The 6,588-nt window shown below is 37.8% G+C and overlaps 1 pseudogene; it reads left to right on the top strand.

Moving 5' to 3' along the window:
* The first annotated feature begins 5,282 nt into the window (after positions 1-5,282).
* LOC130026144 (non-histone chromosomal protein HMG-17-like) lies at positions 5,283-5,957 on the top strand (annotated as a pseudogene).
* The last annotated feature ends 631 nt before the right edge of the window (positions 5,958-6,588 follow it).

Consider the following 6,588-nt stretch of genomic DNA (forward strand, 5'->3'; position numbering starts at 1 on the left):
CTGTTCCCTCTATCTACACTCTGTTTTCAGAACAGAAGAATGATGATCATCATTTTTAAATGAAGATTTCCATTTAAAAATAATTTTTCTTCTTTTGTTTTTGTTTATGGTGTCAAAGGTACATCATGACCACTCATCTCTCTGAAGCTCCAGCAATATGGCCCCAACTTTTAAAAATAAAATAAATAATCACTAAGATTCACACTAAGAAGTTAACTGTCTATTGTCTTCTAGGAGTACAATAATTTCAGAACTTACATTCCAGTTCTAAATCCATTTTGAGGTTTGTTTAGTTTTTTTTTTTTTTTGGTTTGTTTTACTCTGCTTATTTAGCACTCCCCATCTCTGTGAAGCTAGACAGTATTTGGCTTTCTGGTTCATTTCACTTGGCATCCATGGTCCATTCTTTTTCTACATTATTTATTTTATATGAATGAATACTATTTCATTGAATAAATTGACATCTTTCTTATCCACTGATGGCTATTTTCAAGTGTTGGCTATTATAAATGCAATGAACATGGGGATTCATATATCTTTTTTTTAATTTATTTATTTTTTTACAGTTGTAGATTTACAATTTTTTTTGTGCTTGGGTTTCAATTATACAATGATCAGATACCCATCCCTCCACCAGTGCCCGTTTTTCACCACCATGGATAATATCCCTCCCACCCCCATCCCCCCATCCCCCCCTGCCTCTGTGGCAGGGCAATCCCCTGTGTTCTCTCTCTCCTTTTGGGTGTTGTGGTCTGCAAAAGAGGCATTGAGTGGCAAACATGTTCAGTCCATAGTCTACTTTCGACATGCATCTCCCCTCCTGGGAGGATCCTCCAAACATCCTTTATTTGGTGCTCCCTTCTCTATCTGAACTGCCCTTTCCTCAGGGATACCCGGCTGGCCTCTAAGTTATGGAGTAGTCCTCCTGGTGCTGATCTCAGCTATTCTTGGGTATTAATCTCATACTTTGTTACTTTATAGGGGATTCATATATCTTTTCAAGTTAATGCTTTCATTTCTTTTAGGTAAATGGCAAGAAGCATTGTTGGATCATGTGATAGTCTCATTTTGCATTTTGTGAGAAAACATCTTACTGCTATCATAACTGTACCAATTTGCATTCCCACCTATGAAGCACAAAAGTTTTCTTTTCTTATATCATCACCAATAACTGTTATATCTTATCTGTTAAGTCATTCTGACAGGGAAGAAGTAATATCTCGTTGTTATTTGGATTTTAATTTCCCTGATTATTAGTGAAATAGAGCACATTTTCAAGTACCTGTTGGTCACCAGTGTCTTATGTAAAAAAGTATCCTCCACTTTGTATTAGATTATTTAAGGTTGTCGGCTATTAGGTTATATGTGTTCTTTTAAATTTTTACTATTAGACATATGACTGACAAGTCATTTTATATTCCATTCAGTAAATTTCCTTTTCATTTTTTCTGATGGCTTTCCATTCTGTGTTAAGGCGATTTTTGTTTGATGATCCCGATCTAAAAATAATTTTTCTTTTTTTTTCTTTGTTTACAATGTCAAAGATACATCATAAGCACCCATCTCTCTCAAGCTCCAGAATTATGGCACCAATCTTTAAAAATAAAATAAATAATCACCAAGATTCACATCAAGAAGTTGACTGCCTATTGTCTTCTGGAAGTACAATAATTTCAGAACTTACATTCCAGTTCTAAATCTGTTTTGAGGTTTTTGTTTTGTTTTTGTTTTTTTGGTTTTGATTTAGATTTTGTTTGTTTGTCTTAGGTATAACATAAGGGAGCAATCCGGTTTTATTCATTCATTTATTCATTTCATTCACACCTATCTGTACACCATTTATTGAAGATAAATTCTTGCCCCATTGAATGATTTTTTTTGCTTCTTTTGTCATAAATTAACTAACACTACAGGAAAACTCGAAACTGATTTCTTTTTTGATGCACTACAAATTTTATATTTTCATTATCTTGCAATAGGGGAAGAGTTTAGACGGTAGAGAGAAACTGCAGTTCACAGAACTTTGGAGAAATTCACTTTTGCCTTTACATAAAAAAATGGAAGGCAGAGTGGTAAGTTGTAAAGAGAAGTGGACTTAGAATCATAAATGAGATAAAGCAATGGTAACTTATTGAGCATATAGGACAGCAAAACAATTTATCATCCAAATATATGTGTTTAGCAGAAAACTAATTTCATGAAATGGCCCCATACCACTGTAATGGAAGTGAAAAAGGCATCTACATGCAAACATCTCTGAAAGTTATCTCCCCCACCTCAATAATGTTAGGGGAACCCTAACATTATTCTTTCAGTGGAGAAGGTAAAACTTAAAACTGTATACCTTGGTTTTCCTAATTGACTTGCCCTTCTCCCTGATGCCCTGTACTTTTGCTGTCAGATTATTTTAAAGGCCTCTGGAGCCATGTGGGCAAGGTAATTTGCTTTGCTGGTTCTTCTCTCACGAATAGAGGAAGTATATTCTCCTTATTTTTCTCTTATCATCTTTCAGATGCTTGTTGGGTTATCTGTCTGACCGCTGAAGAACTCAGCGTTGTAGACTGAGCTGTGATGTTTAGCAAGCCCTGTGACACAGAATTCTATAGATGTAAAGACTGTACTATGCACTTTATTGACTGTGTAAAGACATGTCAGTGTATATGCATGCATATATACGGTATATGTGTAATTTGTTAGTTAAAATATTATTCCCATCTGCCTTGCCTTCTAAAATCAACTTCCCCGCTTACCAAGTGGACAGGGGCCAAACTATTAACAGTCTGACCTTCAATTTCTTCTATTGGGTGAAATATAAAATCTACTTCACAGGACCATTATGGGGATAACTGGGATAAAATTATGAAAAAGTATCTGGCATGCTTCCTAGTACACAACAGGCACTCCATAAAGTCTTAATGTCTACTGTAATATCAAATGTGTAAACACTTCAGTGCTAAACCCATTCCTGGCATTGTGTTAAGTGCTTACACATTCTCGCTTTTAGACTCTACATAAACAATCCTTAGGTTACCTGTTGTTGTTATTATTACCATTCATTATGGATAAAGAAACTGAGACTATAAAGGGCCCAGAGATAGTACAGTAGGTAAGGCACTTGTCTTGCTTGCAACCAACCTGGGTTCGTTACCTGACCTGTAAGGAGTGATCCCTGAGCACAGAGTCATGAGTAAGCCCTGAACACTTCTGGGTGTGCCCCATCCCAAAAAAGTGGGGACCTGAGAAGTTAATGACTTACCCAAACTCATACAGTTTAATAGAGACAGAATTAAAATGAAAATTCAGGTGATTTAATTTTAGGGATTTGGCACCCTAACTTTGCACAGGTCCATGGGTGTAGAGAGGTTGAAAACTGGTGAACTGTCTCTTAATTGTAAGTGCCAGTCCATGGGCCAGTATTCATGACAGGTGGAAGGCCACATTTATAAAAAGAAGAACGCTGACCAAACCATTTCACTCCACTTTATGCCAGTGTTGACTCTGAACTATTAGCAAAACTTAAAAGATTTTCTATAAGCAATTGAAAACATAATAATATTAATCTATACTGAATATATTATCTCCAGATGATTATAAACTAGAGTTACAGAGACATACTTCAAATAACTGCTTAGAAAGGAGATGAATAACAGAGATGGAACAAATTAGAACACCATTAAGATAATTAGAACACCATTAAGATAATTCCAGGAGGGTTCATATTAAAGTAATATTTATTAGAGTGTGCCTAGCCCTAGAGAAAACATCAGAATGAGTGCATTACTTCAGGCAAGAAACAGTGAGACTGGGCCGATGAGAAAGTAGAAAGGAAGGGAAGTCTACTGGTACCCAGAGAGTGCACATCTGAAGGAAAAGACTGGTTGAAAATGTTTATGTATATATTGATTTGTTTTGCAGTGCCAGGGACCAAACCCAAGTCTTCATCCATGCAAGGTTGGTACTCTATGACTAAGTCACAACCTCTGCCTGAAGTATCAATTTAAAAAATTTCTTTTTGGGTCATACCTGGCAGTGCTCAGGACTTAATCTAGCCTCTGTGCTCACAGATCACTCCTGACAGTGCTTGGAGGTTCATATGGGATGCCAGCGATTGAACCCAGATCAGTTGCTTGCAAGGTAAGTGCCCTGCCTGCTATATAATCCCTTTGTCCTATTTCTAAAGCATTGACATTTTAAGTACAAAAATACAATTTTGTTCTTTCATCAAATACATGTCTTATGTATCACACTTAGTTGCTTCCTAAAAAAAAAGAGGGAAAAAAAGAAAATTGCCCCATAAATAATTTGGGGGACTAACTCTAAAAAGCAGTCCTCAAAAAACCCTTTTTTAAGTTCTCCCCCAAACAACAAAGGTGTATAGATGTATAGAGAGGTGTCAGCCTAGACCTGCATTCACAGAGCACATGCCTCCGTGTTTCTGAAAACACAACCAAAACCATTTCCTGGCTTCAGATGAGAAAGGTTTTCTGATCAGAATTTGAGACAACATGGGACTAACAAAATCAAACAAAGTTCTTAACCGAGGGATATCTCAAAGCTAGAAGCAAAAGGCTGGAATATAATGAGAAGTGTATACAAAACTAACCAGACCACACAACCTTTATTTTTTCCCTAGAAGTCGTTTTCAAACAAAAGTTGCAAGAAGCCTGCTTTGAGAACCAATTTTTTTCATAGCAAAAGACCTCATCACTCAGCAGTGTCTGCAAATCTGCTTTCACGCATTCACTTGGCCAACCCTATTATACTGAATGGTGTCTTACATCCAGAAAAGCATCCTGGTCCTGGTCCTGGGGTTCAGTAGTAAGGGATACAGGGGGGTACTGTGGCCAAAGTCCAGCTGTGGGATCTTTATTTACACTGTGTTTTTTGTTGTTTGGGAGAGAGTCCTTATTTGTACTCACTATCACCAACCACCTGGCCTGCATCTCTGCAGGTATAGTGGTATGCAGAGTGTAATGGGGGCTTAGCAATCAGCAGGTATCACTGTCACACGGCTACAGAGAGCCAGCTCACATTGTGCTGCAAAGTAATATTAAAAGTATCAAAATCAATCTTGCTCTCATTAAAATAGAAAAAAATATATATATACTGTTAAATAAAAAGATTATGCAGGGAAATACCAAAATCCAAGAAGCCATCAGCATTTGGTAAAGACTGATGTAAACCAAGTGTGAAGAAGAGGCGAGACCTATTCCTGGACCGACCAAAGCCCGCGCACCACTGCACCCCACATCCAGCACCCACGTCCTGCCACTATTGCCACCATGCCCAAGAGAAAGGCTTAAGGGGATGCTAAAGGAGATAAATCCAAGGTTAAGGATGAACCACAGAGAATATTTGCAAGGTTATCAGCTAAACCCGCTCCTCCAAAGCCAGAGCCCAAGCCTAAAAAGGCCCCTGCAAAGAAGGGAGAGAAGGTACCCAAAGGGAAAAGAGGGAAAGCTGATGCTTGCAAGGATGGAAATAACCCTGCAGAAAATGGAGATGCCAAAACAGACCAGGCACAGAAAGCTGAAGGTGCTGGAGATGCCAAGTGAAGTGTGTGCATTTTTGATAGCTGCGTACTTCTGGTGACTATACAGTTTTAAATACTATTTTTTGTCAAGTTTTATAAAAATGCAGAATTTTCTTTTACTTTTTTTTAAAGCTATGTTGTTAGCACACAGAACACTTCATTGTTGTTTGGGGGGAAGGGCATAAGTCACTAATAGATGGTCTCCAAAACTGGATCGCCATGGGGAAAAAACAACTTTTCCCCCACTAGCTTTGAGAGACTTCCTCTTGATTTCCAAGAGGAGGGATTCCTTGACTTGACACAGTAGCCATCCTGGCACCCAATGCCTTGTGGTGGGTAAAAACTAAAATGTGTTTCTATGTCCTGTCTCCCTCTCCGCCTTCAGCATAGATTTGACTCCTTCAACCCCAGAGATATGTTAAGCTTGGACTCCCAAAAAGTGGTTACCAAGATGTCAAGCCATCTGGACTTTGCAGTGCCCCAACTGAGACGACAGCCCTCAAAAGAATGGTTCCTTTTTAAGACTGTGGATCTTCATATTGATCATTCTGCCATTTTTCTTTCATTTCTTGAAAGTCAGGGTTGGCTTGCAAAAAGTTGTTAAACAACATACTAAGTGTGAAATGTCAACCCTCACTCTAAACCCTTTCTCTGTTCAGAGCATTAAATGAAGATGTCATTGGGTTTTATAGTGGGTTTCTGATTTTGGTAGTCCATTGAAGAAGGGAGTTTGAAAGTTATTGTATACTGTTAATTATTGTCTGCCCATGTCCTGCCAGAAATACCATGATTGTATAATTGTTTATGAAAATTATCTTTAATAAAGCTGAATACAGTTTGAAAAAAAAAAGATTGATGTAAACCAACGAGAGGTAAAGCTGACAACCATTTCACGCTGTGCCACTTAACAGTTTTTCAAGAAAATTACAGGCATTATTTTTATTTTATTTTGCTATTTATTTTTTTCTAGGTTAGTTGGCTGGGCATTTTTTTTATGCCAGGGACCAAGTCCAGAGCCTTACACATGGCAGGTTAGCAGTCTACCACAGGTTAGC

This window comes from Sorex fumeus, unplaced genomic scaffold, assembly GCF_029834395.1.
Source record: "Sorex fumeus unplaced genomic scaffold, SorFum_2.1 ptg000033l, whole genome shotgun sequence".
In the NCBI taxonomy this organism is placed as follows: domain Eukaryota; kingdom Metazoa; phylum Chordata; class Mammalia; order Eulipotyphla; family Soricidae; genus Sorex; species Sorex fumeus.